Raw genomic sequence first — 11,482 nt, 5'->3', positions numbered from 1 at the left:
ATAAGGCAAAGAATAACAAATCTTAAAGGTTACTGAACTAAGACTTACATTTTAAGGCTGCTGAAACACCGGGCATTGTTACGGCACTGCAATTAAATAATGTTACCCAGTGTTATGGTTCCACGTGCTATTCAAAATCCTCCATTCTGAAATTGCCTTCTTAAATGGAAACTCCAAAGGCAGTAATTAGCAATGGAGGAAAACAAATACTTTCAATATTCCCCCTTGGCCTTCCCAATGGTGAAAGCATTCTGGTGTTCCCTCTGTAACCTTCTGGTCACTGGGGGAATGAGGGTTTTCAGCTTTAATCTTCAGGTCAATTACGTGTCTCCATCACTTGGCATTTTGAATGTGAACCGTGCTGACCTATTTAAAAATTCTTGCATCTTTGCTAATAACCAGAAAGTCTTTTGGGAAATGCTGGAAGTAGTGGGGTTTTCCTTGCCTCTGCAGGGACTGAAAGACTGTTTTCTACAGGATATTTTCAAGAGAATTGCCAGTTTTAACTCACAACATCCCATATGATCACCCCTTACTGTCTGCAGTAGGATCCCAGCAAGCTAATAGATTTTACTGAAGTGTTATCACACAGTCTTATCTTTGCAGCAGTCTATGCATAAATAAGTGCATAATTCATCACAAAAAGGTGGTGAATTTGGATGTTTGCCTTTAAATGACCAGCAAGACTGTGAACTTGGAGAGGACAAGCCCAGAGGCAGAAGAGTGGCTGGTCTCCAAAACTGCATCCTTTGATCATCAGCCGAGTAGGCTCTGCAGACCCCGACGTTGTGAGTGCGTATGAACTAACCCCTACTGAGACACAAATGTATTTGCAGACAGTAGAAAAACAAGAAAAGGAACACTGCAAAAAATGTGTTGGTTTTTTTTTTTTTCTGAAAATGAACAGAGCTACCAGACTGCTGGTATTCCCACCGGTGCGAAAAAAGCTGCATCAAACAAGATGCTGGGCATCTCTTGTCTTGGATTCTCCCCAGCCATAGACAGAGCCAGCACGGTTCCCCACCATCTGTATGAAAACTGCATGGGGATAGATATCAAGAGAGGCTCTTTGGGGAGAAAAGATCCAGTTCTGGTTAAGCCAAAGATGTTAAAATTCAGCATTTAACTCTGACATTCTGAAATGCTTTGAGGGTCATTTCTATAGATTTCATAGTTTCTTCTGAGCTTTTGTGGTAAGTGGAGCATATGGGTCTAGAATCAGAGGTGACCGTCGCGACTTCTCATTGCCCAAACTTCAGCCAGGGCATTCCCCAGAAGCATCCCTTGGATGCACATCTGATAACTTAGTCCCCTAAGAATAGGCTCAAGTCTGGCTTTGTTAGCTGGCATCATTGCAAATACCTTACTTCTAATGGGCTACTTGTGGTGCAAAATGCCTTCTAAAAATACTTGATAATTTCAGTAGTTGGGCTGAAACAGCATGGTGTTAAAACGTTGCCTCTATGTTGTGATTTTTCCTGTTGCAGCCCACAGTTACAAAGGCCCAGTAACAGCCTCCTGTAGTTAGCATCTCTGTATTTATCTGCATATGATTTATTTTTAACCTGTTTTTCTCAGATGCTAGCTGGGAGATACTTCATTGTGCTGTGTTTTCCTTATTTATCAGCCTTGAAATTGTGAAAAATCTCACTTCATTCAGTCTGTGTTCTCCTCCCATGTAAATGCTTTAGCATCGATATCCTAAGGTGGCTTCTTTTCAGGTTCAATGTGATATTTATGACAAACTATTTCCAAGATTTGTTGTCTTGATCAACAGTTGTCAAATGTTACTTTTCAACTCAGACAAAAAGAATGAGGAAAACGGTATGTTTTGGTTTAAAGGAAGTTATTTTCAGTTTCTTTCTTTTTATTTTTTTTTTTTTTGAGAACCTATGAACTTGAGGTCACTACTGGCTATCTCTTCCAAATTTCCTCCCTGCCACAAGATTAACAAAAAATATTGCACTAATTAACCTCAGGGGAGTTGCCGGAGAAGTAAAGACAAATTGTGCGCAGCTTTTAAAGCAATCACTTACAATCACACCAGAACAATTGTTTCTATCAGGGTGGGTTCCCACTTTCCCATTACTTTTGTCCATGCATGTCAAGCACAGAAAAGGTGCTGGATAGAACGTCCGTTCATCCTGCACCCAAAAAGAAAGTCTTGTGACTTTTTTCCCAACCCTAGAGGAGACAGCAGCCAGGGTAGGATGACTGAGAGTGGGGCTTCCCAATCCCGTGAAGTCCCCATGCCATGGGTGCCCCCTTACATCACCACATGAGAGCTGTGCAGCTGCCGAGCTCACCCACGTAGGTGGGGTTGTGGTGGCTCCTCGGCAAATAGTTAAGATGGTTGAATGAGTTCCAGAAACTAACTGCTGTGTCGTGGGTTGACCTCGGCAGAACTAAGCTGTGACTGAATGCATGATGCATACACCACATGGCATTAACTCATCACAGATGTGGTAGAAGGATGGGAATTTTGCAGCATGTTTTCTGCTCCCTGGACATCTTCAAGTTAATTAAAATGTCACTGAGACATTCATAACATGAGTTATATTTTTAAAGTGAGTTTCAATTCAGCGGGCCTGGATCCTGTTCAGGAGAAGGCTCAGCATTTACCTGTGCTCCTCCATCCCAATTTGGGATCAGCTCCCCCAGAGCTCACAGGACAGGCAGGCTGCCCTGGAACAGCCAGCACTGAGCCACCAGCACTCAGCTTATCCTGCAGGCTAGAGAAGAGCTGCCAAAGGGCTTTTCTGTGACAAAAAATCATGAAATCCCAGTTATTTGAATACACATCAGCAGTATCTGATGACATCAGCTTGACAAATCCAGCACACTGAGTATCTCACGCTTGACGACTTTACAAATATTTTTTCAGCTTGTGATAACAGAAGGCTGCCAGTCATAACTGCCTTACATGTTGTGCTCACAACAAATATTTGGTTTCAGCGTCAATAATAGGAAGTTATTTATTGCTCTGCTGTGATCTACCCCAAAATTGCACCAGAAATGTCACTGCTACTAAAGTGATTATCTGGGCACATTTGTAGTCCTCACAACATTTATTTTAACCTTCTCCTCAGAGCACAAAATTTACTAGCAATGCAAGGAGACTTTCCAGTAAGTAAATTCTAGTTCAAGGAAGGAAAAAAAAAATCATGTCTTGGGGCAGGATCCACCCACTCTCTGAGTTGCTCGTGAAACATCTTTCTCATCAAGTCTTGGCACATAACGCAAATCCCTGTACAATAGTTGCAGGATATCAGTCAGTAAGGCTAAACATTGGCAAAATTTCTCTTTTTCCTTCCAATATGTTTACCTCAGACATTAAAATAAATGCCTGCTGTGGAATATTGGAGATGTGTGGAAGGTAACAGAGACTCCCACTGCACCACTCAGCCGGAGGAGGATGCAGAGGGAAGAGTTTCCACTCTCACCCCTGCTCTCCTGTTTCTCCCTCAGCTTCGGGGAATGCTAACCCACTGCAAAGGCTGAGCTTTAAGGAGCCACACAGGTTCAACCGCAGGTGAATGTGCATCATCTAATGAGTCTGGCAGCAGATGAAGTGCTTCACCCAGGGAGAACATGTCAGAATCGTTAGGGAACGATGGTATGTCCCTAAAACAAGGCATGGACCCAGAGAGTGGAGACCATAAGGCTGAAATTCAGGCTTGGAGCTGTGAGCCCATAGACTCATTAGGAAAACTCATTAATTTCCACCTCAGATCTGCTGGCCCTTCTTGGAAAGGACCACTTTGTGTCTCAGCTTGGACTAACCACACACCGCAGCGATGCACAGAGGAATACTGCAATGCCATGGGCAAACACTACACAACGTTCAATTGCCGTGCCATTATTTTTCCAGAAACATGCTTTTCTTATTGAGAAAAGAGTTGCAGCTACGCAGTTTGCACTGGAGAGGGATGGCAGCAGTGGAAATATTGACCTTGCTTCCCTAAGTACGTAGTTCCTGCAAGTTCAATGAAATGTGGACTGCATGTGAAATATTTCTCCACTTCTCCTGCTGTGTGTAAATCTTGTCCTCAGACTTAGTGAATATTAAATTATTATTTTCATTTTGATGTACACCTTAGGATGCTGATGGAATTGAGTACTGTTATGTGTATGTATATAAGGATATAATGTTATCCTACATCTTATTTTTTACTTGCCAGACTAGAATCTTCTGACTCAATTCTACTGCCATTAAAAGAGAGGGGTGGAAGAATAATGGATTTTGTAGTTGGGTTTTGTTGTGATGGGTGGAATGGAAATGTTCAGTTCAAACCAGAAATGCATATGGACTTCAAACACTTGTAAACATTTCTCTTGTTTATTTTCAATAACAATGCAGGCTTCTTTTTTTTATATATATAAAAAGGAAATTATTCCAGAACAAAAAAACACCAAGAATTTTTGCTGAAACATGAACACATTTTGTTTGTTTTTGAAATCGGCTTAGTTTTGTTTCCGAACAAACAGTTCAGTAAATTTGACTTAAATTCTGCCAGGAATAAACCTAACATTTTGATCAGAAATATTTTTATGTGGGCAAGCAATCTGCAGTCGGGCAGTGAGTTTGGCCTCGTCTGATCTTATACAGACTAAAGCCTTGTATACACCAGTGCTTAAAATGCAATGCTTTGTGCCTGCAAGAAGCAGCACAAAGAGGATGAGAAACACTAGCCTTTGGCTGAGGTCTGGAGTAACACTCAGATTCAGATACCATCCTCTGTTTCCCTTCTTGTATCAGATGCATTCTTTTTTTTTTTTTTTTTTCCCAAGTTTTATATCACAGAGCTACAGATTTTGTCCTGACATTTATTTCTGCACATGTCTCTTTGCTGGAGTTAGTGCCTGATACACAGAGTGGGGAACTGATACTCATTCGGATATCTTCACAAACCAAACCCCAAAAGCTCTTAGCATTTCATTTAAGGCACTACAAAACTGTTGGTGGGTCCACGTTAGTATTTGGGCAAGACTGTGGGATTATATCCTTAACTCCTGTAGTTCATTTGTGAAAGATGCAGCGTTACCACTGCTGATGCAGCTTTACCACCAGTGCTTGGCATCATAACATCAAGGACCAGGCTAGGAGCTGCTGGTGGCTGTTGTTGCTGGGACCACCTTCATCAAGAAGATTTGGATGGCTCCCAGCACCAGCACCTGTGGGGGGCTGGCAATGGAGGATCTTCCTCCTCTGCCTGAAAGAGAGCAAACACCAACTTAAAGATGGAAGGCTAATTTCCTAACGACTTCCACATTCCATTTGGGGATTTTTATTTAATCTTATTTTCAACTGAGTTGGAAAGCCTTCCTCTTCCAATAAATCCATGATAGTAAAGTAAAGCTGGAAGCCTTTCTGTTCTGTCAGATTTTAATACCTTTAATTTATCACTTGTGGCCTTATGTCTAAGCCATGCTGCAGCTTCTGTATGATTTAGACAGAATTTAAATGTCTAAAGGTTACTGCATGCTGTCTTTAAAGAGAACAGATTGTAAGTCATGCTTAGAAGAGTTCTTGTTCAGGTTTATAAAGATTAACATGATTCTTTGTTACTCTGCAAGACAACATGCATGAGTTAAGGTTTCATTGCAGCCCAGTTATTCACGTGTCGTGAAATGAAACCTTCATCATCTTGAAGCTGAACATTTCTACTATTTGGGGTGATTTTTGTGAAAAAGGGAGAGCAAAATCTAGTGCGTCGTTCACGTACAAACCGAAAAAAGCGCCCTTGGGAAAACCGTGTGGCCAGGCAGGGCAGGACAAGGTACTGCACCGGGAGAGACTCGCACCTCTCTCTGGGCTGCTGTGACTGGGATGATGAGAACAACTGCCATGTGGAGCTGTAGCAGAACCCCCCAGCTCTGGCATGCCAACCATCACACCATGGCCCTTCTTCTGGCTGCCCTCCTTGTGGGTGCCTAGTCTCCAACGCTGCTCTTTCCTGTGCTGTAACAGGTGGAGGAAACTGCTTTAATATTCCTCTTCTGACAAACTCAGCATTTCCCAGGCACCACTAGTGTCTGTCCGTTTTCCTCGAAGTGCTCTCGTGACCTCCAGGTGCATAAATGTTTTACCTCTGTCCTCCCTGCTCCTTCCTCGCTCCCCAGGACTGGTTGCAGCTCCCAGCCGTGCAAGCACGATGTGACTCCCCACGCAGGACGGTGTCCTCAGCTCTTCTTGTGAATTGCGAGCGTGCCACTCTAAAACTCTCTGTAAAACTTAATTACAGAAAAATGATGTCTCTTAAATAAAAGCTGCCCCAGAGGAAAACAGAGCTGACAAGTTATTTTGCTTGTCTAGTGGGTTAGAACTGTTTGTCATAACCAGATGTGCACCGCAGATATTGCAGCACTGCTCAGAAATTAACTTGCATTAAGACTTTGGGCTTCAGCTTGTGCCTGCTTGCACAGGGAACCCCAGCACAGACTGACTTTCCACCTCCATTCAGCTGTGTCCGTGTTGGAGGTGGCTGTATGGCCGCAGGGGTCCCAGGCATGGGGATCTTTTTACTCGATCCATTTTATTTCTATGTGCACTCAAAGCAAAATCTATGTGCTTTTAGTAACATGAGGACCCACTTTGTGGAGTATAATTCCCCTTCAGAAAAGTCTGAGGTGTTGAAGAGAGCCAGATGCTTGCCGTCTCTGGCCGGGCATGTTACAGACATGTTTTATTTGAAATTCAGAACAAAACAGAACAAAACAAAAACAGCTCTTCATATTTTAAGAGCAGCAATAAGAAAGCTTAAAAAATTGAAGTGCTTTGGAACTGGTGCACGAGCCCCAGCCCAGCAGCACCTTGCGTCTGCAGGGCCGAGCCAGAAACTCAAGAGGACACGTTCACTGGGGTTAGTGCCAAATGCACCCAGCAGCAGCTGGGCCTTTCCCCGCTGCTCCTGCAGGCGCCTTACAAGACTTTGGAAAACTGCTGGCTTCCAACAGAAGGGACTTTTAATCTGAGAGTATCCTTACTGGCCTCTTCTCTGGGAAACAGCTCGGATGACAGCTTTCTGCCGCGTCGCTCAAGAGGACGGGGATTTTGGAGGTGACGGCAGCTTCACGGACCAGAGGCTGCTCCGCAGCATGACTGAGCCAGGCAGGAGTCCATGTAATCTAAGCCTTTTCCCTCCTCTCAGCTACCGAACAAAGCTTTCTCCTTCATGTCAAGTGCATTTCTTACATTCATCTTTTCTCCCCTTCCCACATGTCCCACCGTCCTCAGGAGAGCGCTCCCCCCACCCCGCAGCTCTGCCACCATGTACAGAAGGAGACTGCGAGCAGCTCGCAGGGGTTTCATCACACTCTCCTGCTCTCTTTGCATCAGATTCAATGATTTTCTCCTTCTGTTCTCCTTACACATGGAGTTTCCACTCTCTCCCCACTCCAAATGAGGTTCTGAATCTCTCCAAAGCACCGGCTCCAGCTCCTGCTCTCCCTTCAGTGCTCTCTGTGCTGAGCAGTGATTTTGCCTCCCAACATCGGATTCCCTCGTACGAACCCCCAGGCTCTCTCCTGCAGGTGGCTCTGAAGGCTGAAGCTCTCTTCCAAAGGCTGATTATCTCCTAGCTTATTTTACTGAAGCCTGATAGAATTTCATCCCTTGCAGATGAGATTATTTGACTCAGCCTACTTGAGGTACAGTAACCCCAGGTAAGAAAACAAACAAAGAGAATTAAACACTGTGAAATGTGTGTGAACAACATAACTCTGAAGCAAATCCACCTCCTCAGCCCTCCCCATCGGCTTTAGTATAGCTTTATGTGCATACAGACGACAACAGGGGAGGTACACCTCAGGAGGTACATTATTGATGTGCGTGGCTGCTTCTCCATGCAGCTTCAAGCAGAAAACTCACTTTTGCCTCCTGTAAGCCAAAGCACCCTGCAATGTAGCAGACCCATATCTTAGAAGTTAAGAAAATGAGACGCTGAGACCTCACGGTGAGATCGAATCAATGGGGAAGTGGAAATAAAGCATTGTTCTTCCATTCCCCGTTCCCTATCCAAGTCTCATCGACCAGAGTCACAATGAGCCTATCAAAATTTGCCTTTTTTCTCTGCTTAAATGCTCTCTAACTCTTGTTAACAAAGAGTACTGAACTGGAAGATGGAAAATCTCATTTATGGCAAAACTGAAAGTTTTCCAAGTAGATAATGCCAAGAAGAGCACATCTCCTGTGAGGTACATCAGGGTGCCGTCACTCCCAGATAAGCACACGCTGCAAACTGGTGAATGTTTTAGCTGCGTGTAGAAAAACCCCAGGAGTTGGTGTTGGAGGAGACCATGAAATTCTGTGAGATTAGTCCCATGAGTGAATTTCTCCGGTGAATTGAAAGCCCCATGTTTTCATGTGTCTTACAGCTTCCTCCCTAGTTCACCCTGCACACAACTCAAGGACTATTTATGTGTCCAGGTTTTGAGGCTCATCTAGCAGGGTTAATCAGGACTTCCATTAAAAGTCATAGAAGCAATGTTGATTTACACTAGATACAGGCTTCCATTTTTACATAGGAAAAGCCCTGTTCCCGTTTCCGAGGAAAGTAGCCCTTGGCATACAGGATGGGGTTTGGCCAACTCTTCTCCAGAGTCCAGGACCTTGCACGCAGCTCACGCTCACCCTTGACACTTCGTATGGGCATCAGCACACACCGGACAGTAGCACATGTTTACTTAAAAGAGAAATTCTCTAAAATCTCTTGCAGTGGTCCTGTGTGCCCTGAGTACATGTATACAGGTTTGGCAATGACTGTACGTTGGTGTCCAAGGTTTCTTGAGGAAGGAGAGCTGTGAGTGTTGCTTACCCCAGCTGCAGCACAGAGCAGAGCTCCGCACTCCAGAGTTCACCAGTAATACTTGAACTTTCCCACAAGAGGCTTCAAAACCTCCTCCTTTACATTCATTAGCTGTTCTGCAGAGGTAATTAGCTGACTACAAATTGAATTAAAAAAATTAAGGCACTTTCAGGTTATTCACAGAGAGAAACAAAACTGAGAAATGGCAAGTTACTTATGTCAAATAAAGCATTTTCCCTTTCCCCCAGCCCTCTGACATCACTGGGAACAGGGAGCTTGTGTGCTTAATTGGCTATAACTTTTTCTTCTTGTAGAAAATGGGGTATTTAATGCAATGTTCAATTTTTTCTGAAAAATCTTCTTTGGGATGTAGAAATGAATGTTAATATATGCAAGCCCATTACTGAGAATGGTACTGAAGAAGTCGTGGCCAATGGTTAAGCTGAAATTAAGCACGCTTCAGAAAACAAACACAACTCTTTTAGAATCCCCATTCAACATAAGTAACAGACTAGAAGTCCTAATAAAATGTTTTCCCTGAGAAGTAATAAATTCTGAAAACACAATTGTATTTACTTGGACCTTTAGCAATGAAAAACTTTTTTCTCAGAGAGGAAAACCGCTCTTTATAGGAAAACTCAATAACTCATTATGCAACTGTTTTCTCGAGACTTGTGCAAACATGTGCTGCTGCAAATGCTCCACAGGCCAAAGCGTGAGGACCCCAGTCCCACATCTACAGCTGCACTGAAGGTAGAAAAATTGTTCAAGCATTGAAAACACATATGTAGTCTATAAGTGTACCTCACTTATATAATTAAAGCTTTTCCAAGCCCTATGTAGAGAACCGAAAATAACTGATTCATATTTCACTGGAAACCACTTTGTTCATGACATAAATCTTCCTCTGTGAAATGTAACAACTTCCTGTTCCCAAATTCTTGAGAAATGCTACATATTATATTTTACTTATTTGGGAAAGAAAATAAATAGATTTAGATTTATGATTTAATCTGAAAAAAAAAAAGAATCATGTGCCATTACAACTGATATTTTAAGTGGATGCTGACCACCTAAATGCTCGTATTGTCACCTGAATTATTGTACAATATGCAATTCATGTAGACACCTGAGCCAAAGTGAGTTGTTTCAAAAAATGCACACTGGTGTCGCACTTCAAGTGCAGTGCTCGTGCCTAAATTTAAATGAGTTTTCAGTATTTGACTCCTACCACAGGAGCTTTCACTCCCCAGGCCTTGTAACCTGCATTGTGTTTCAGAAAGCTCAGAAGACATCAGATCATGATGATCGTTCTTTCCTTTGTGCCGAGCTTTGCTCAGGGCAATGAAAACCTTCACGTGGTTTTGGCAACTCTTTCTCTTGGCAATGCGAGCCCGCTGAGTGCTCCATGGCACCAGCTTTGCTGGCGTGCTCTCACCGGCAATACAAAGCCACATGAACACCTAACGTCTCAGCGTTAAGCCAACTTTATGGCTGCTTTGCATTACCAGCACAGTGCCAAGCAGCTGGAGAGCACCAGTGACTTTGATCCCGAGCTATACAGGAAATCCTGATTATTTAGCTACGTGACCCCCGGAGATCAGATGTTGCTTTAAGGACAGAAGAAAGCACCTTGTAAGGCATCCTCGCCCTGCTCCATCCACCACAGACCACGTTTCAGAAAAATCAGAGCTCATTTAAGCAGAAAACAAAGTTAACAGCCCTGGTGGTGCAACACTGTCCTCCTGGGCTCTCAGCTCTGAAGGCTTTGCAGGATTTCTCGCTTTGCCATTCTGCTCCGGACCACAATAAGCACGAGATCAAAGCATGGGCCACACGGGAAAACGTGACCTCAACCCCAGAGATGTCCCAGCTAGCAGGACTCACAGGATGGTAGCTGGCAGGATTTGGAGGACTTCTGAGGCTGTGACAGTCGAGGCGAGATGCTGGATCCCCCACAACCATCACTGAGGTGAAGAGAGGAAGCCACCGGTCCCTATGGGCTCACCGGTGCAGCCAGTCACACATGATGAGCTGTCACATGGTTTCTATCCATTCAATCTCCAAAGCATATTTTAGGGGAGGATAAATAATGTCACAAAGATGTTATTCAATATCTCTGCAGTGAATATCCTTTTCTCTTTTTTTCACCATGTTATATAAAAAAAAATCAGAGAAAATGTATTTGATTTTTGTGGCATTAAGATAAGTAAGTTTCAAAACATTACCCAAACATGGAGACATTTTCTTTGGGTTTTCTAGTTCAAAACTGAAACCAAATGAAGATAAGGCCAAGAGATGCCAACAGAAAATGCTCCATGGGACAATAACAAACTGGAATGGTGACACACTGTGCAACTCCTGTTAAAACTTTGGCTTGGAACATGATTTTCCATGCATATTTTATACCCCTACTTGTGTCTTTGAGAGTTAATTAGTTTCCTAACGATATTCAAAGAGGAATATTCAAATATTCAACCCCTGAGGCAATTTGCAACAAGCTTGGCAAAAAGTACCTGCATTACTTAAGGATGATGTTTTTACCCTGAATCTGAAATACTTTTATTCCTCTCCCAAACACTTAACTATCCAGGTAATCTCAGTGCCAGACTAGAAAATTATCTCTAAATACAAATGCTGGAAAATCCATCAGTTAAAGTGGTGGAAATATTTTG

Source organism: Anser cygnoides, chromosome 7 (genome assembly GCF_040182565.1).
Source record: "Anser cygnoides isolate HZ-2024a breed goose chromosome 7, Taihu_goose_T2T_genome, whole genome shotgun sequence".
Taxonomy (NCBI): domain Eukaryota; kingdom Metazoa; phylum Chordata; class Aves; order Anseriformes; family Anatidae; genus Anser; species Anser cygnoides.
Note: the sequence above shows the minus strand (reverse complement) of the source record.